This window comes from Falco rusticolus, chromosome 8 (genome assembly GCF_015220075.1).
Source record: "Falco rusticolus isolate bFalRus1 chromosome 8, bFalRus1.pri, whole genome shotgun sequence".
NCBI classification, from domain to species: Eukaryota; Metazoa; Chordata; class Aves; order Falconiformes; family Falconidae; genus Falco; species Falco rusticolus.
In genome coordinates, this window is record NC_051194.1 from 36,000,763 (window position 1) to 36,019,833 (window position 19,071).

The window sequence follows — 19,071 nt, forward strand, 5'->3', positions numbered from 1 at the left end:
AATTTGTCTAGGCAGTGTCTCATCATTACTACCTTGATTTGATCTAAATGTCTCAACTGCTCAACTACTCCTCTATCCAGATATCCAGTACCACTGCACTGACAATGAGAGACAAATTTTGAAAGTCTTAAAGGGTGACCAAGAAAGGGTATTGTCTGATCAAATTAAGCATTCAGTTAAGAGTTTTTGTAACACACATTCCAGCTAAATCTTTAAACTAGACATTCCTTGGCAGCACATACATAACTCCAGTGAGAACAGGTCAGCTTCACATTTCTCCAGGCATGTAAAACAATCAAGTTGGCCTACTCCAGAAAGTCTACAACAAACAATTTACTGCTATAAATCTAATATAGGAAACTTATTTACAGGAGTAGTTTAAAAGCTTTCCTACTCATTAAATAGTTAACACTGAAAGTAAACGCAAAAACTTACCAAGGTAAACTGATACCATCCAATCATAAGCAAAAGTCTAAGTTCAGTGTACAGGGGCTAGAAGTGATTAAAGTAGTAGATAAAACTATTTTAACAAGTCTCCTGTAAGTGAGTAAGTGTAAAGGTGCTATTGCCAAGTAAACTGTTGCTATTAATTTCTCTGCAAAAAAGTTGTGGTTCTTGCAGGTTATTTGCATGAAGGCTGAACATGAGTCTGGTTCCCAGTTGTCAGTTCCTTCTCTCAGCTTTGATAACTTGGGGGGGGGGGGGGGGGCACAGACAGTGAAGGCATAAAAAAAAAAAGCCAGTTTTTCCTGAAAAATCACAGCTCTGAGGATGCCCTTGAACAGGCAGGCACTTCCCTGCCCCTCATAAGAGAAACAAGGATCTCAGAACTAGAGAAGTAATGTTTAGACAGTTGAACAAACAAAAAGCTACCACTGCAAACTTAAGCCTGGAAAAAGGCAAGGCTGGTCCTAGTGCAGATACAGTCTCCCTGCTCCCTTTTCCAAATGAAAATACTCTGAGGTTGTCAAGACCCAGTCCCCTGTTCCAAGATCAGGATTGAGTCAACAGGACTCCAGCAGAAAGAGCAAGTGAGGCCTCCACCAGCCGTTCAGGAAGCATGACTGGGCTGCTCCGCCAGACAGCCTCCCTCCCTGCCCTTCGCCAGGTAAGGTCGCGCTCAGACACCACCTTTCTCCTCCTACAAGATCCGTGTCAGTAAGGCTGCCGGGAGAACCAAGAGCAGCACAGAGACAACCCGGCCTGATAAAACAAGATCCCTCAGAAACTTCTGGTTCAGCTGAGACCAACAGTATCCCAAATACTCCATTTAATCTTGCACAGATGAAGCGTTATCACTTATCCAGGGGCAGCCAAAAGAAGCCAGAGAAGCCAACAGTCAAGGCCAGCCTCTCACCCCTTCGCTCCCCCGAGCCCCACTTGTAGATACAAGTCACAGCAATCACCCAGCTCCGACGACTCCATCTCAGCCCCAGCGCCATCGGGACGCAGCACCAGCTGCCAAACCCCTAAGGGGGGCTGCATGGCAGCCCAGCCCCACCTCGGGCCCGAGGGACACCGGCCACACGCGAGGCTCTGCCCTCCCCGCACCCCCAGAGCTTTCCGGTGGCCGCGGAGCCGCGTCCCCGGGCTAGAAGCCGCCGGGCTCTGCCCGCCCCGCTCCCCGTGTGACACCCCCGCTCCCTCCCCACAAAACGGGGTGGGAGGGGAAGAAGCAGGAACGCGGGAGCTCAGCCACAGCCCCCGCCCGGCGGGCCCAGGCCCGCTCAGGCCGCGGCCAGGACCCAGCGGCTCCCACCTCGCCCCACCGAGGGAGCGGGGCCGGGACAGCCAAGCTCCCACGGAGCCCGGGGCGCGCCGGGCCCGCTCCAAGACACGCTCCCTCTCACCTGGGGGCTAAGACCCGGCTCCGTGCTGCGGCTCCAGCCTGTCACCCGGCTCCGCTTTAACCGCCGCCGCCACCGCCCCCCGCGCTCTCATTGGGGTGCCGCCGCCCGCGCGCCCCCGCCGCGCACTTCCGCCCTCGTCGGCGCCGCTCCCGCCGGCCCCGGCTCCGCGCGAGCGCGCGCCCGCCCCGGCACCGCCTCCCCCGCCCGCCCGGCGGTCACGTGGTGCTCTCGGGCCAATCGGCTGGGGAGGCGGGGCGCGGGGGCGGCGGGCGGTGCTGAGGCGGGCGGGTCGGGGGCGGCCGCGGGGGCGCTGCTCGGTGTGGGGGCGGCCGGCCGGGGCACGGCGGTTGTGGGGCGGGCGTGTGGCGGTGTGTGCGGGCCGGTCCTGCTGAGGGAGCAGCCACAGACTAGCAGGAGGAGGCTGCCCGCCCCGCCGCAGGTGTCTGCGAAAGGGGTCTGGGCGTTGGGCCCCCCCAAGGCCTGCAGAGAGCCCCGGCGGGGGCCTGGGCCCGTAACCCCTACAGGCTCCGCTTCGACTCAGAGGAAGTTAGAAAGACTCTATCTTAAATACATGATATTTGTTAGTGCAAATTCTACTGATGGATGCAGAAACTAATAACTCTAAGATCAGAAGGCAAAGGAATGGAAATGTCCCTGCTTCTTGTGTTGCTGTATTTACTGCAATTCTTTATTCAAACCGTTACCAGTCCCCAAATCAAATTATCTCTGGCTGATTCTAACGTCAGTAATAGCACAGTCAGGCATAGCTGTCTTGCCAGTTGCAAAGGAAAACACACCGGGTTTTTGCTGCTTTAATGTGGTTAATTTTTCCAGATTTAAATGTTAACCTGTTTAAATTCTGCATCCTGAAGTTTGAGTGAACACATTGGGTAAAATTCTTCCTTCTAGAAAACCAGCACTTTGCCTGGAAACACCAGCTTTGGGGGATGGTGGAAGGCATTACTGCCGATGATCCCCGGTGGTCAGAGCTCCTGGGACAGAAGCACTAGGTTAAGTAGCTGTGTTAACGGCTGCTTTTATATTGGGCTTCTTTGTAGCCTTCTACAGAAGAGAAAGGGAAATAATTAATTACCTTCTACCTCTATCCATTGATGGCTAGGTGTAATTGTATTTTGAAGAGCATAAAAAAGGCCTGTCACTTGAAATAAATGAAAAAAAAAAAAACCAAAAAAACCAATCCAGCGTTATAAAAGTGGTAGGTGGAACAATGACCTGTTGCCAAAACAAAATAAAATGGAGGAGGAAGAAGAATTGGAAAGAGATTTAGTATAATCTGTAATTTCAGGGTTGGCAAAAAATGCCAGGAATTGGAAAAAAGTTACAGAGGCAGAAAAAAAAAGTAGGTATGTGGCTCTCTGAGGAACAGCTGAGTACTTCAGGACTGCATAAAAAGGAAATAGTTTCTGAATTTCTCCTGTCTTGAAGAAAACTAAGTTTCATACATTGTAAGTAAACAGGATTGACATCATCCTTGCATCATCTTCAGTTTCTCCTCCTAACTCAAAACACCAGATTTTTAGTTAACCCCTTAGGTGGCAAAGTGACTTTCTCTTTTTGGGTTTGTTTATTAGGAAAGATCCCAATTGCAGTAATTCTTCCCCTCTGTGTTATAGATTGTACCAGATTAAAGAACCACATCAATATGCATCCTGCATTAGAACCTGGCAGCCAGAGCTATTTACTGTTTGATGCCATCTATGCAGAGAAGGAATAAGCAGAGAAAGAAATATCACCAAATGTGAAGGAATGTTGTTTCATAGCTAACAAATTACCCAAATCTTGGTATTTCCAAGATTATGCATGTATTGTTTTTAAGATGGATTTTGGGCATTTGAATGTAATGCTAAAAAACAAAAAGTAAAAATTAATGAGAATAGTTTACTATTTATTCTGTAACTGTATGTCTCCATGGCCATATTTTATGTTGGGCAGGCAATGAGGTGGACTAGTTGCTCTGATGTAACTAGTCACAGAAGATATGTATTTTCAGCAAATCATATCTGTGAGTTGAAACTAGCAAGAGCCTGGGAAGCTGGGTCTTTTCAAACTGAACACAATACTAGTCTGCTGCTCATACCACAGTGCTGACACTTCCCCTTCCCCCTTGCAAAAAAGAGGCTTGAGAAATTAACGTCTATCCTGCTTCTGCAAATTGTTTAGGGGAAACTTACTTCTTTGTAGTAATAGCCATGATGACAAGAACATTTGTCTGATGCCACATTTTGAATTATTATTCATGTTGCCTGGTATAATCTCCATGGTTACAGATGTATTTTTGCTTCAGTACTTTATGAAGAAAAATTCTATAGAACAATTTAGGGGAGAAAATTTGTTTTCATTGTCATTTATATTGCATGTATTTTATCCTAAGTGCTTTGCAGACAGTAAACATTCACTTTCTAAACAAGTAAGATTTCAGTAGAGATGAAAAAATTTACCTCTAGCTGTTGCTTTATCATGCTATAATATGTTTTAAACTGCAAATTCTTAGAGACAGGAACAGTATTTCTGATGCATGCATCTAGTTTCTAGCCCACTAAGAATGTAACAGGGCACTGTCACTGCCAGAGTCATGAACAACAGTAAGTGTGGTGGGATGACTGAGCAGCAAATATTTTTCTTTGCAAAGATTAGGACTCATACTTCTCTCCTGAGCGGTTTTATTTTAGAAACGTATTCTGGAAAGATGGTTAGCTGAAACAAGAATTAACTGAAATTAGTTCTAGAAACTAGTAACAAGCAACGTTTAAAACCCAGATATATATCTCTATTCGATTTTTAACCTTTTTTTTTTCATTATTATTATTGTGGAAGTAACTGACAAAGAAAATCAAGGGAGATGTAGACGAGGAATTATATGGAAAAGATGGTAATAGACCCATTCCTAGTAAGATGGGTTGTAGACCACCAAACCTAGCCCAGGTTCTGCAGGGAAAAGCGGAGCTGTGTAAACTTTATGGGTTCTATTGATCTAGTCCCTTGGATTACCATATCCACCACTGCTGAAGGGAGAGAAGCCAACATTGTTAACTCCTTCATCTTTCTGATCATTTCATGACACATGGGACTAGCAGGTGCCTTGGTCTCCGTGTTTTGTCATTTACACCTGTACAGTGTTTGTGTAAAACCACCATCTGCATATCCAGTTCTTCTTTGACAGTTTTATAGCATCTCTGGCCTATTTTTTTCACACAAGTGACTACGGGAGGAACAAGGTAAGGATCCAGTTCAGGAAAAAATTATTTGAGGAACTATAAGGCCTCAGAGGCTGCCAGTGATGGACAGAAGGAATTCCACCTCCACTCTGTTCCTGCAGAGATCATGTAATATTCTCAGGGGTAAAAAGAAAGGCATATAAACTGATCAGGAACTTGGGAGGATCTTGAATTGCAAGGGAATCAGGGCTACCTAGGAAGTCAGTCTTTGCAGATTTAGTGATGTCATTTGCAGTCACTGGCAATAACAGAAATAAGAGGCAGATTCTCTTCTCTGCTGACATCTCAATGCTGACGAGGGACAGCTGCAGGACAGGTACCTAATTCACAACTTTTACCCAGCTTCATTTTACAAGAGACTGAACAGCTTCATTTTACAAGAGACTGAACAGAAACTGTTGCTGGTAATAACCACAAAGAAATCGGAGTCAGTGGAGAAGTGGTCCTGCCACATCTCCAGCGTGGGGGCTGAGCCAGTGACGTAAGAAGAGGTTAAAGCAGCAGGGGGGGGCTGTCCCTTTCTGAAGGATTTCATAGTTACACACACCCAGTCCCTCACAGCACCTGTGCAGCACAAAGCAATGGTTCAGTGACGGTAACCAGACCTGTAAGTTTTTATTAATTTATTTAATCCAAAGATACTGTATTTTTTTAAACCTACTTTTTAAACAATTTTTCAATCAAAATAAATACTAGCATAAAACGGGACGACGGAAGAAAGCTAGTTGGAAAAAAGAGAAGGAAACCCACTGGATTTTCTAGAATGCTGTGATGTCCTTTTTGTTCTCAAAATATTTTTTTTTGTATGTGTAGAGTTCAGATGCTAGAGTTAATCTAGGCTCAGATAGCTTGTCAGAAGTACATGTACATAGTGTGTACTCAAACGGAGTTTGTCTAAAAAATAATTTAGTCAAAGATTATTTTCTCTTTGGGCATGGATAGTCTAACAAGAACTACATTATACCAACTGTTTCTATACTTAAGAGAATGAAGCTGATCTCACCATGATTTAGGGATTTCAGCATTCAAAACCAATAAAGAAGTAATCTAAAATATATCAGAAACAAACAATAGTAAATGAAATATGACTGTGGTTTGGGCCTTGTAGGAGTTTATAGTGTTTTGACTATATCATGCACTTTATTTTTGTTACAGACAGCAGGAAGTAAAATAAACTTCACTATTAAATAACCTTTCCATTTCAGATACAGCTGGGATTTGTCAGGATCATATCACAAGGTCATTTTTAAGGAGATTCTGACTGACATTTTGCGAGGTAAGGGATTTCACATCCCAGTTTTACAAGTGCTACGCTTCTGATCATCATGATTATCAACACCATGACAGATTTAGGGCCTGTTCTTGGAGTCTTTGCAGAAGGAGCTAAGTTTATTGTAAATATCTTGATAGCCAAGAATCAAAAGAAATAAGGGTCTACAGAGAGTCATAAGAGGTCAAATAGCATTACACCATAGCCCAAAGGCAAGATCAGTTACACATATATAATTTTTTGCATGTAATTTTTTAATACCATTTAATTAATGTAATTTAATTAAGATTGTGTGAGCATCATAACAGTTTATTTAAATTGTCATAAGAAAAAAATCAATCATTTAGCTTAAATGTCACTTACTGCAGTTTAAGCGTATTAATTAGGTGCATATGGGACATAGCAATCAGATATTTATTTTTTTCCTTTTTGCATCAATCTGCTAAATATTCAAAAATCGTTATTTTTTCACTCCTCAGAATTCTTTTCTTCCTTCAAATAACACCTGTTTTTTTCAGTTGTTTGTTATAGGTCATGTTTCCTAGTTGCCAGTCACTCTCTTCTTTGGACTCCCTCCAGCTGGCCCACATTTGCTGAACTGCACTGCTGAAGCAGATACATTAACTAAAGCTTTACCAGTTACTTGTAGGGTAGAAAGTGTACTTTAGTGTCTTACAGATAAAGTTGAATGTGATTATCATTATCAAACCATTGTGTAAAAACTGCAATTATTCTGGAAATAGATAAGGCAGGAGATTTTGCCAGAATAATAAGGCAGCTAACATTACTGAGAATTCAGCTTACCGAGTTGAACAGTGCTACCTTGTTGAATAGCTGCTGTTGGAGGGTGATTTGTGCATGGCTGAAAAAAATTCATGCTAACAGATCTTGTGTCTCTGATTTTTTAATCAAATTTTCCAGATGAAATTACTGACAAATACATTAAATTAACAAAAAAAAATTACTGTCTCTGATAGCAACTAGCGTTCCAGCAGGGTGGGAGCAATACTTCAGAAAGAAGAAGATTTGTCAATTAAAATTATATAATCTTAAAGTACTACTGTTTACAATCCCTAATTAAGTTGATGTAACTTAGAATGAGATTAAAATGTCTTTCTGCAAATTAAATCGTAGCATTTTTTTATGCAAACATATTCTTATGCCATAAAAGCCTTTCATGTTTAGTCTGCTATCTTCATTGTTATGCGTGCAGTTTTCTCTTTTCCATGTATAATTGCAACATCTGTTGCAAACATTTGGGAGCTTTGATGCCCCTCTACCATTTAAGTGGCTACAGAAATTTTTTTTTCTCAAGCACTTCACATTTTATTAGAGGGATCTTGGGACCTGAACTTTGTAATAAAGTTAGTTATTGTTATGATAGTATTTTACCTATTCATCAATGGCACACCTTCTAGAATAAACTCAGATATGACTCAGGGGCTAAAAAATGAGACTTTTCTTGCCCCTACCACATAACTTTGCAGTATCAGGCTGGGAAATGTCAAGTTAAAGAAGGTCTGAATGTGAGTTTGAATAGAAAATCTATTCTGGAAATCCAAGTTCTGTATGAAGTGGTTTGGATGGTGAAAGGAATGGCTACAAAATTTGTCAGCCAAAATTCATCTTCAGCTGCACTTTGCTACAGATTCTTTACTCCCTGAACTTCCACAATATAACACTTCATTTTTCATTAGTCACTATATTTCAACCCAGAGGTGAAAGCCTCAGAAAAGGAGTAAAGTAGGTATTGTAGGAAACCTGTAGGAACTTGTCCCACCAGTGAAGTTTATGAGGAAGTTTCTATGTCTATGAATATGCTAATGTAACTATCATTATGACATTATTGTTAGTTATAGAGCTCGTTAAGAACATAATAGGTTGTGTGATATTGCTGCGTTTGAAAAAAAATTTCAGTATTCAGCTGAATGTTCATAGGCTAGTTTACACAACATTCTTCTCTAGAAAAGATGTGCTACTTGTGGTTGATAACCTAATACAATCTGCAAACAGCCTCTCCTTTTTTTTTTTCATGTTAAATCGGTAAGAGTACGATATGCTTTACATTAGAGGATTAAGGAAAGTTATTTCAAAATAAACATCCATTGTATCCTATAACATTCTGGCTTCTGTATTGTCTTTTATCTTTTCAGTGAACAGTAACACATACTTAGGATCTGTCAAAAGAGTCAGAGATTAGCTTTTTAGAAAAGACTATTTCCTAAAAGCTAAGTATGTCAGTAGCAGCAATTCACCATTCAACTTATTAATAGGTAATTAATATTTAACCTGTTAACACATTAATAAATAAATTGTAAATTAACCATAAATATATTTTATCTTGTGATGCAATTTACATTAAGCCTCCTATTGCTTTGAAAAAGCTTTGGAAGAGCTGTACTTGTTTGTGGGGTCCTCAGTCTGCAAAAGTAATGTACCTTGACCAAAGTGTATGTATGGGACTCCATCAGACACTGGAAGCCCACAGCCTAACCTTCTTTTCAATCCCCAACTTTTGTTATTTCATTATGATTTATTTCTGGAAAACCCTAAGACCTCACATACAAAGGATTAATCTTCTTCCTGTGATTTCAAAGAAAAGACTGGTACTCCTTCCGTCCTTCCCTCTTCATGGAGAAGGACAAGATTTACAAGATACCCTCTTCCTAAGTCATTTCTTATCAGCTTCCCACTGAACTCATTGGCTTGCATAGATTACGTTCAGAGAAGGGATCACAGAGATCTTACTCTAGTGGCTTAAGACGCTACTTTCCCCAAAGTCTGCCCAGTCCTTTTGTCAAAAGTCTTAAGAGGGTGGTAGATCATGATCTTAGCTCTTCCATTTAACAGTTATCATTAATTTAGGATGTAAGACACTTAGGATACCTAAAAGGCAGATACATAGCTGGGAAAGGGAAAAGTAAATGGAAGCTCCATAACATTTAGCAATTTCTGTTTTCTTGACAAATGCATTAACAAGTTATTTCCTTGTAAATTTAGAAAAGATCTTTATATAGAATAAGCCTGAGATATTATTATAGTCTTGTGGCAGCTGCCACTTCCTTCCCAGGAAGGGCAGTCCTTCATGCTCTTTGGAAAGCAGAAATGCAATGGATATGGCCATTATGGCTGAAGATACCCGTTATGTCAAATGCAAAATGCAATAGTCATGTCACGTCTGTGCTAGATTCAGCTTCATGTTGTTCTGCCTTTTCAGTTTTTCACAGTCTAAGCAATGCATCCACCTGCTGAATCTCTCTTTTCATTAGCATGTAAAGAATCCTTTGTTTGGATCAGCTGGGCTTCTTTGACTTCTCAGCACTGAAGGCTCAGTAACAGTTTCCTTGTGGCTTTTCTTAAAACAGCTTCAAGGGTTTTCTGGGGATAATTTGGGAAATTTTCAGTTCAGGAAAAGATGGTAAAACTCAGTTCCTTTTCCACTTAGCCGATTCGTACTGTCTTACTTTGCTGTATGGTATTAACAGAGATAGGTCTAAGCTGCCATTTCTAAATACAGTCTGAATCATAGAGCGCAACTCTGCCTGTAGAGTTCAATTTTCCTTAAACTTTGGGGGTCATCTTTAATAACTGGATAAAAATAGCTCATCTTTATATTTCTTTTTAGAATTCCTTGCCCAGAGAGAGCTGTGATTCTTACAAAAATTTTCAGTACACTAAGCCATAGCTAGCTCTTCTGCCGTTAAGGTTCTATGTATCTTCATGGAATTCTTGTTTCTTAATTCTTGTCATTCAAACAATGCAGTTAAAAAGTAGAAGCAGGTAAAGACTGCAGCATGAAGAAAATTAAAAACTTCTGATGGGACATTATTTTGCAAACAGACATAAAAGGTTCACTTAGGACTCTTACCTGTGTTAGAAGAATCTGCATTAAAAGATAGGAATCATTTCCTATCATTAAAGGATATGCCCAATCATTGCAGAGGGCCTTAAGAGACCTCAGATACAGGAGTTTATTCTAGTTAAAAGAAAATCAGTGGCTGTGGGAAACACACTGTCTCATCCCCAGAATTTTCCAGCTTGGTTTGAAGCTGTGCTCACGGGGTGACTCCACACACAAGTTCATTCTGCCTTGTAGTATAACTGTTGACTTTTGACATAGCTGTTGCATGAGACAGGTGAACTACCTGATGATTATCATCAGGCCTTACTTCTCAGAAATAGGTATAAATCAAAAGTAATCTTTCCTGTCAGTTCCCAAAACCCGCAAGTGTGAAAACAAGTAGGTGTGATTGCCATGCTTTGTCTTTGGTTGCTGCACCTACAGCATCAATTTAATCAATAACTTTCATCTCCTCCCATTTAAAAGCTTATAATAAAAGGGCTGCTTCCCTTGCCACATTAGCTGTAATAAATCTGCAGCTGTCATAAAGGAGGATACTTCATGATTTTACAGATCTCTAGGTCACAAATCAGCAATGAAAAAAGCTGTGGATTTATTTCTCAAGAAAGTTTCTATATCCCTGAAGCTAAATATGCGTTCCTTCTTATGGAAGAAATAAGGCTTTTTATGCTTTTCCAACCAGCTAATGGAGCGTGATGCTCACCTATCCCTGTCAGAGACTTCATTCAGTGGAAAGCTGTAATTAACAGGAAGAGCAGCCTGTAAAGCTGACACATAAAATGTTTGTCACTTTTTTTTGACACACATTCCTACTTCACCTAGCAAATATGAAACAACCAAGTTTGCTCTGTCACAGGTTTGGATTGTGAGGAAACTCTCGGGTCGCTGCCAGAAGAGGTATGAATCCATGCTAGTCCAGATCAGGAAATGCTGACCAGCAGACAGCTATAATACGTTAGATGGTACCACACTTGTGTCTACTCCTGGTCTTATTTTAAATCCACACCACAGAGCTACTTCCTATTTGCATTTTGGCCCATGTGCACAGTTAAGTCCCCGAGAAGCATGCTTTGTGTTCCAGCCTGAGAAGTTGAGTCAATTTTTATTCTTGTTGATCAATGCTAATTCTAGCTTAATTTTTGTTAACTTCCAAATTTTTTACTATTCATTTGTTAGTAGAGTGTCAATGGCTTGTTGCTCCAGGCTGTAACTCATTTGGACTCTCAATTCACCACAGTGGCCTTTTTCAGCATGCCAGAGACATGATTCCAGTTAGTTAGGCGGCTAGAACTTTCATTGAAATCTAGTTTTTGAGCTTAAGCTTTGCCTCGTAAACTCCTGATAATTTCCCAATCTAGCAAACTACTTTGCTGGTAGCCTTATTTTAGTTATATAAAACATTTTTCAATTCCACGTCTTACTCTGTTCCACGTACAAACATTTCATTCTAATCCTGCAAAAACTTTGCTACTCTTGCTCTAGTTCCTGTTAATAAAATGCATAGCTTCCTGGCCTGCATCCTGTTAGCGCTGACACAGGCTCCTAATATCCAGTATAGATTTGTCCTCCCAAGGACAGGAAATGTTCTGCTTTGCTGATTCAAATCTGACTAGAAATAATGTTGACTAAGAAACTTTCAAGAGGAAAAGTTTAGCTAGGAACATGACAGTTAAGGATGTATCAGAGTTATAAACACAAAGGGGAGAAATATCACAACTGGCTTGAAAGTCCTTCATAAATGGTTACAGTAATGAAACATAGCCTGAGAATTTAGCCTAACATCAGCATTCTTCTTTGTATGCTTCCCCTTCCTAAGGTTTTTGTTGTTGGTTTATTTTGGGTTTTTTCTTGTTTTTGTTTTTAATATATTCTGGTCTGTATGGCTTGTTGTTTACATTGGTTTGAGCACATGCTAATTTCAATTTAAGTTATTTAACAAAGGTTTTACAAGTGTTTTTGCAATTTTGCTGATAGTAACTTGTGTGTGGAATCGCCCCATAAGGATGACAGCTTTAAAACTGTCATCTAAGCTGCCATTTGTGTCAATTTGTCTAAATGCTGTGAGACAACCAAATCCATTAGTAAACAGTTAAAACCATAAACTATGTGGTTAACAGTGGTTGGTTCTTGAAAATATTAGTATTACAAACACTTCCTGTTCTGTTTGTATACTGGTAACTACAAGAAGTGAAGCACCATGAGGGCATGAGAGACTGAACTCTGATGTCCCTTTCCAGGTCAGAATCGAATTGCATTGGTTTAGGGGATATGGCAGTTCTGTGTATAAAGACAAACCATTTGCTTTTCAATCACACTAAGTCACACTATTTGAAATTCCCAGATTGACAAATGTTATGCAGTAGCTGTGCAGCCGAAAGAATGAAGTTCCCAGCTGAGGATTTTAATGGGACATGGCATAAATACTGAAGGCGAGGCATAGCGTAAAAAGGTGAAAACTGACCAAGTATGCTTGATAAAGGGAGGCAAAACAAAGAGACGTAAGCCCTCAGGTTCTTAATTTTACAGTTCCCTTGAACAAATTAGGAAGTCACAGTACAGGAGTGAAGTTCAATGGGTGCTTTGCACACCCATGTACAAAATCATGGCTTCTCTTTCCTAACTAAGTCTGAATATCCTTCTGCTTAAACAAGGATGGGTAAGGGATTTGCTTTGTTAACAGGGTCTCTCTAGTTGATTTAGCATGACTAGGCAGGATGCTGTCCTTCCTCTGAGTTTGCTAATGAGTACCAGGAAGCATTGCCTTCCTTCCTGGCTCCTGGGCTTGCTAACTCTACAACATCCCCTGCCCTTACTGGCAGGGCTTCCTTGCCAGATTCCAGCACAGATATGTACACACTGCTAAAAAAAAAAAAAAAAAAAAAAAAGGGTCCATCTATTTCTGATGGATGTAACAATCTTTTTCCTTTCTTCTCATCTTCTCATTATATCATGCATAAATTACTGTCATGTTTTACGTAGCAGTGAGTGTATTTTGGTTGTGAAGGACTGATTTATAATTAACTTTGTTACGATAATTATTATAACAACATAATATTTTGGACGTATAAATTAATTACAGTTATGGAAAGCAATGGAGTTGACACCTTTGGATTTGAAATATTCTGTATCAACTTATTTGAATTTGTTCAGAGTTGTAGGGATTTTTTCAGTTTCAGCTGTCATGTTCACATGTTTCACCCCTGTAATAATGGACTTTTCCCACCGATGACTCAGAGGAAATAGTCTCTCCACCCAGTTTTTCATAGAATACAACATAGCAGTTCCCCAATTTTTTCACTGCAAGAAACTGCTATGGTAGAGCAAGAATTTAATGCAACTCCCAATACTAGCATAAATATGTGATCAAATTTAATTTCATGTATCTTGTGACCTCATTTGAAACTTGTGACCTCACTAGTATAGCACCTGGTTTAGGAACCACTGCTTCATACACTGTTAAATAGCAGATACACATTTCTGAGTTGTATTAGCAGCCTATAGCACAAAGCAGCATAGAGCCAACATGTCCTGAAGAGACAAATGGGGTTATTTAATGTTTGCATAGTCTAAGATAATGGGAATGAATCTATTAGATGCAGCATTACTGGCCTCCTTTCCCTTTCAGTCTTCTTTGCATCAAGAGCTATGACAATATTACGTTGCAGTGACTTCAGCACCAAGTCTGGATTTACACTGGGATGACGGAGTAGAATTTAACTGCTATTCAAGGCAAAGCTAATTTGTATTGTAAAATTACTTCTTGTTTCTTTCTTGATCTTCACTAATTTGCATAAAGTTACAGACATATATGATGCCTTAAAGGTGCATAAAGACAAACGCCCCTTCCCTGTAAAGATTACAATCAACAATAAGAAATAAAAACACAATACAAAGAACTACTGCCAGGAGGCAATAGATTCTTCCCATGGACTATGCTTTCCTATGGGACATGCATGCATTTAGGAATTCTTAATCTACAATCAGTCCAGGTTTAGTAATCTGTTTCTTTTAAAAATGTAAATAGCAACGCCTAGTGGATTAGCATAGAAACACTTTATGGAAGAAATGCATCTTAGGAAGGATTTGAATGAAGATAGCATTGTGATTTCTTCCAAAAGACTTATCGGAAAAGAATTTATGGCAGAGAAGAATAGCTCCTGCCTTTTCATCATAGTTACTTTCTGAAGAACAAGTATTGAAGAGAGATAAGGAAACTTTCTTGTAGACTATTCTTATTAGCAAATAGCAACTTCACTCCACCCTTCCCTTGTATTTGGCTTCTGACAGAGTGCCTAGAGCTGCTGTTTTGTTCCAAGATTACCCTCAGAAAAATCCCCTGCCATTATCAGACAAGCTAACAAAAGAAAGAAGTGTATACCTCTTCCAAAGAGGAAAAATGTAATTAACTGCCATCTATCAAAACCAGAAGAGGTACCCTTTCAGCTTGACTGAAAGTTGATGTAGCTTTCCCCTGTACTGTACGTACTGGCTGCATGTGCTGAAACCAAGCCATGGACTCATCCGGGAGCACTCTTCCTCAAGTTTCCAGAAGTTTCAGCTGGGATTTACATCAATCTCAATTAAACGAGTCTCCCTGAAGATAAAGACATTGTTTAAACTTGTATTTAAGGGAGAGCTCTCAGTTCTGATAATTCATACTTAGATTATGTTAAAATTAAGATGATACTGTAATTCTTTCCATTGGCTTTTAATCTTTGTATTAGCTCAGAATGGTGCCTATTCCCACTAGTGAACGAGCTTTGCTGTCAACTCTAAGGACAGCAACATCTTTTCAGTCCCCATCAGCACTATGTTTCCTGTTCTGAAGGAAGATAGGACTTCTGCTGAATGTATTCACTTGAATAAAAAGCCTGCATGATTAACCCATAAATCCTGTATCCTTGTATGCACACAGAATTCACTCTTACTGAAATTATTTCCATAATTACACAGTTGTGCAGGGAAATTGAGTCATGCATCACATGCAGATGGCCAAAGAAGAGACACACACAAATACAAAAGAATACAAATGTATTGACATATATTCCTTCTCAGTGAGTGACACCTACAGCAATGTTAAGTATATTAATGGGCTAGTCAAGCCCCAGAGGCTGTATGAGTCAGACCCCAGTTTAAGGCCAGGCTATCGAGATGACAATCAATAACAACTCAGGACTGTGATTTCATACCTCCTACTATTCATACATTCATACTTGGGCAGTGAAGCAGGTTTGAGGGGGAGGCTGAGTGGAGCAATAGGCTGCAGCAGAACACTACTGTCCCTTGCTCCCTACGGTGTGTCCTATCCGCCCCCTGCCCCCAACAAGCAGCAAATGAGAGTGGCAGTGGTGGAGGAGTGCTGCTGTTCTTACCTGCCCAACAAGGAGACAATGAAGCAGGCTATGTAGGGGTATTTTCTTTCACAAGCCCAAGCACTCACAAACTCATTCAGACAGAAGCACAGCAACAACTTATCTGTATCAGGGTGCTGTTCTCAGAAGCATGGTTAAGAATCATCCTCCCACCATTCCTTCTCTTTGGGATGAGGCAGCAGCTCTCTCCTTGGAATTTCCATAAAAAAGATAGTTCAGGCCAGACAGAAGATCCTGCACACCAGGTTTGGTCAGTGGGCTGCATGTTGAACCATGCTGGTGAAGAATTTTCAAAAGTAATCTCTGTCAGCTCAGCCTGACTACATCCATGGACTGTGCTGTGAGTTTGGCCAATGCTAAGAGCTTTTGGAAATCATTGTCTATTATGTCCACATTCTGGACATAAAGATTCTCCTTAGTCTGTGCAAACCTTCTTTCTGCAATAAGACATTCTGCTTGTAGCAGGCCTACACAATCCTATCTCTATAATCTCACACACTGGGCAACATTATAAAGGAAATTGTCATCACCCAAGAATTTAACACAGCTTATGGTATTTGGAGTCATCAGTCCTTACTAGAAACATACAGAGGCCAGTATGAACAAGCTGAAGAATTATACTGAATTTACGATCCTGACAACTGTAGCCAGTTTTATTTTTCCTTGGTTACATCATTTGTGTACACCTCTCCATTCTGGAACAGTAACCCAGTGGACAAAGCATGGGATTAGCAATTCGCTAACTTAATTGCAGCCTGAACACTAGTTTCTGTGTACTGTGGCAGTGTGGAAATGGCTGCACGGTACTATGAAGGGAAGAATTCTGCATCGCAGTGCTGAGGTGGGAAAAGTACTGTTTATAATTGAGATACTGTGTTGCTACTGTGTAGTTTCAGTAAGAAAAATGCTGTAACCTAAACGTTTCTGAAATACACCCTGTTTGTAAAACTACAAGAGTAGAAAGAATGTCCATCACTCAAGTTTAAATGGCACCTTTTGAGTAAAAACAGGGTCTTGGCTAACTGAGACTGACACAACCAGGACTGAAGGAGGTTGGCATTTAGATCACAGTAGTAACAAAACTAGATGGCAAAGCAGAGCTTTAAAAAGTCTCTCAGATGGAAAGATTTGGGCTGGAAAGGAAGCGAGAGGAATGGAGGGTGCAGCTTACTAAGGGGAGGAGATACCAAACAATGATGCTATTGTGGCAGGGAGTTGATGAAGGTCAGGGAAGATAAGCTCTGATTTGCATGCTTTCAAAACACTCATGCAAAGTTGGTCGTTTGTTAGTGAAAGATTAGGGCCAAGGGACCTTGTGGCCGGGAGTTTGCTGTATTTGTATTACTTGAAATCTACAGTGCTTTCGTTTTTCAAGTGAAAAACAGTGCCCTCAGCAACTTATGCAAGGGATATCTGCTTTGCATTAGACTTGCCATATGCCTTCTGAAGAATAAGCTATAATCCCTAAGATGTGCACTTTACGGGAAACTCTGGGAAGGATCTGCCCAAGCTATGGTATCTGGAGAAATCACCGCTGTGCATGGAACAGGCAGCAAGACTGTCAGGTCCAACTCTACCCAAACAATGCTAAGAACATTTCCACCTTGAATACATGCTTTTGTGACCCTCATTGGGAGGACTGTGTCCAATCTTTAACCAGGCACAAGAGTCCCAAGGACACAGGATCATAGCTGGGTCTTGTGAAATTAATGGGAAGGGTGGAGCCCTACAGGGGGAACCATGTTAAATTTCTTTTACAGAAGTTGCTTATACAAACCTATCTCCTAGGAAACAGTATTTGGCTATATTAACATTCTCTGCCTAGTACTAGATATACAGAATGTGCCTAGGTTCAGTGTTGTTTAGATTTCCCTCCTTTAGCATTCCTGCAGCTTGCTAGAATGTCTGCTTCTGCAGAAACAAAGGTTAATTAAACACATCCGCCCATTAGAGCAAGGAGTGAACATTACAATCTGGCCCAGAGCTACCTTCTTCAGCTGTCAGCACTGAAAGACACTTGGAACCTCAAATTAGTCCTCAAGCAAAACTAGTTTCAGCAGAAACTGCTTGATTTATTGAACAGAAAAGCCCTTCCTCATATTTACAGTTTCAGCTTGTACTTGCCTTGCTATACCTAATTCCAGCAAGAAACACACTAGTGCTATTTTGCAAGTTGCGTGATCCAAGATTCTTGGATCCTTACAAGTGCCATGATTAACACATAATAAGGAATGTTGGAAAAAATGTACCTTGCCTGCATTACTAACTCCACCTTTTATAATTAATACAATTTAAGGTAAATGATATTGGACTTTTTTATTACTTGTGGCATTCCTTAGCTTTTTCCCTTTCGTTGTGCTTGCATAAATGGAACTAAACTGGCCAACTCCCTCATTATGCATTTCTTTTCACTTTCTTTTCTGTTTCATTTTCTGGCTGTAATGTATAAGCACCATATTACCACAAATGCTTTCTCAATTCTGCGAATCAAATCTCCATAATAATATATTCATTATATTAACTTCAGAGTAGCACTATGGCTGTACCTCAGTTTCTCTCTCACTGTCAAATGGGGAATGAAGGCAGACAGCATATACCTTTCACAACCATGTACTGTTACCATGCCTATAATCCCACTGCTTGAATAACAGGCATTCCTAAAATGTTTTCTTTCTGTGCTGAATCAACAGAACGAGGCTGCAATAGACCTGTTAAAGAGCAGTGATTAGTAATGCGATTACTAAGGTAGGCAGGACACGCTGAGGTTTTCCACTGAAAGTAGGATCTTAAATAATTATGTAAAATAACATGATGTCTATTTAGTCATAAAGGCTCTCTTGTTTTCTGTTCTCTTCAGTAATAGATGAAACAAGTATGACTTCTTCTACATAACATCTACATCCAGAATTCAAGGCCCTTATTTTATCAGATCTCTTCCTAAATGTGATACTGTACTATGCATCCTCCACTGTCATTCAGATTATCCACAAGCAATTTCTGATTTTCTCAAGCCAGCTCATTCTTCATACCTGTCAGGTGAATCATTGGTGAAAACAATTCTCTGCCCATGAACTGTGTGAGCATGTATTTAATTTGTGCTGTTTTGGTTAGTTTTGATCAGACACACAGACCACAAAGCCTTCTTTCTATTCCCAATCTGGAAGAGAACACCTAGGCACATTATAATTTCAAACCCTGTTTTTCGTAAGTATTATTTAATGTTTGATTAAAATGTTCAACTTCTCAAACTTGATTACCATTACCCATTTGATGAGTTAATAATAGAAACTATGAATAAAAGGAGACACAACTGAAGAGGCACAGAAATATTTTCAATTATTTGCATTGCTTTCTTGGGTTTGGTTTCAAAGTCTATGAAAATCACAGAAGTATCTTCTTTGTCCACTTGGTGCTGGACAAATCCTGCCTGGTTTTCAAAAACTCCACTGAAAAGCAGCATCTTTAGCCCTGATAGATGGGC

The 19,071-nt window shown here is 40.4% G+C and overlaps 1 protein-coding gene across 3 annotated transcripts in view; it reads right to left on the reverse strand.

The window, feature by feature from the left end:
• The window catches only part of RALB (RAS like proto-oncogene B), a 49,501-nt gene that overhangs the window by 24,237 nt on the left and 6,193 nt on the right, over positions 1-19,071 (reverse strand). Inside the window, exon 1 of one of the 3 annotated variants that reach the window (XM_037397278.1) lies at positions 1,851-1,983. The exons of the other annotated variants lie outside the window; for them this stretch is intronic. The gene's annotated coding sequence lies outside the window, so the exon portion shown is untranslated. Of the gene's footprint in view, positions 1-1,850; positions 1,984-19,071 lie in introns of those variants that run through there. 3 annotated transcript variants of the gene reach the window in all.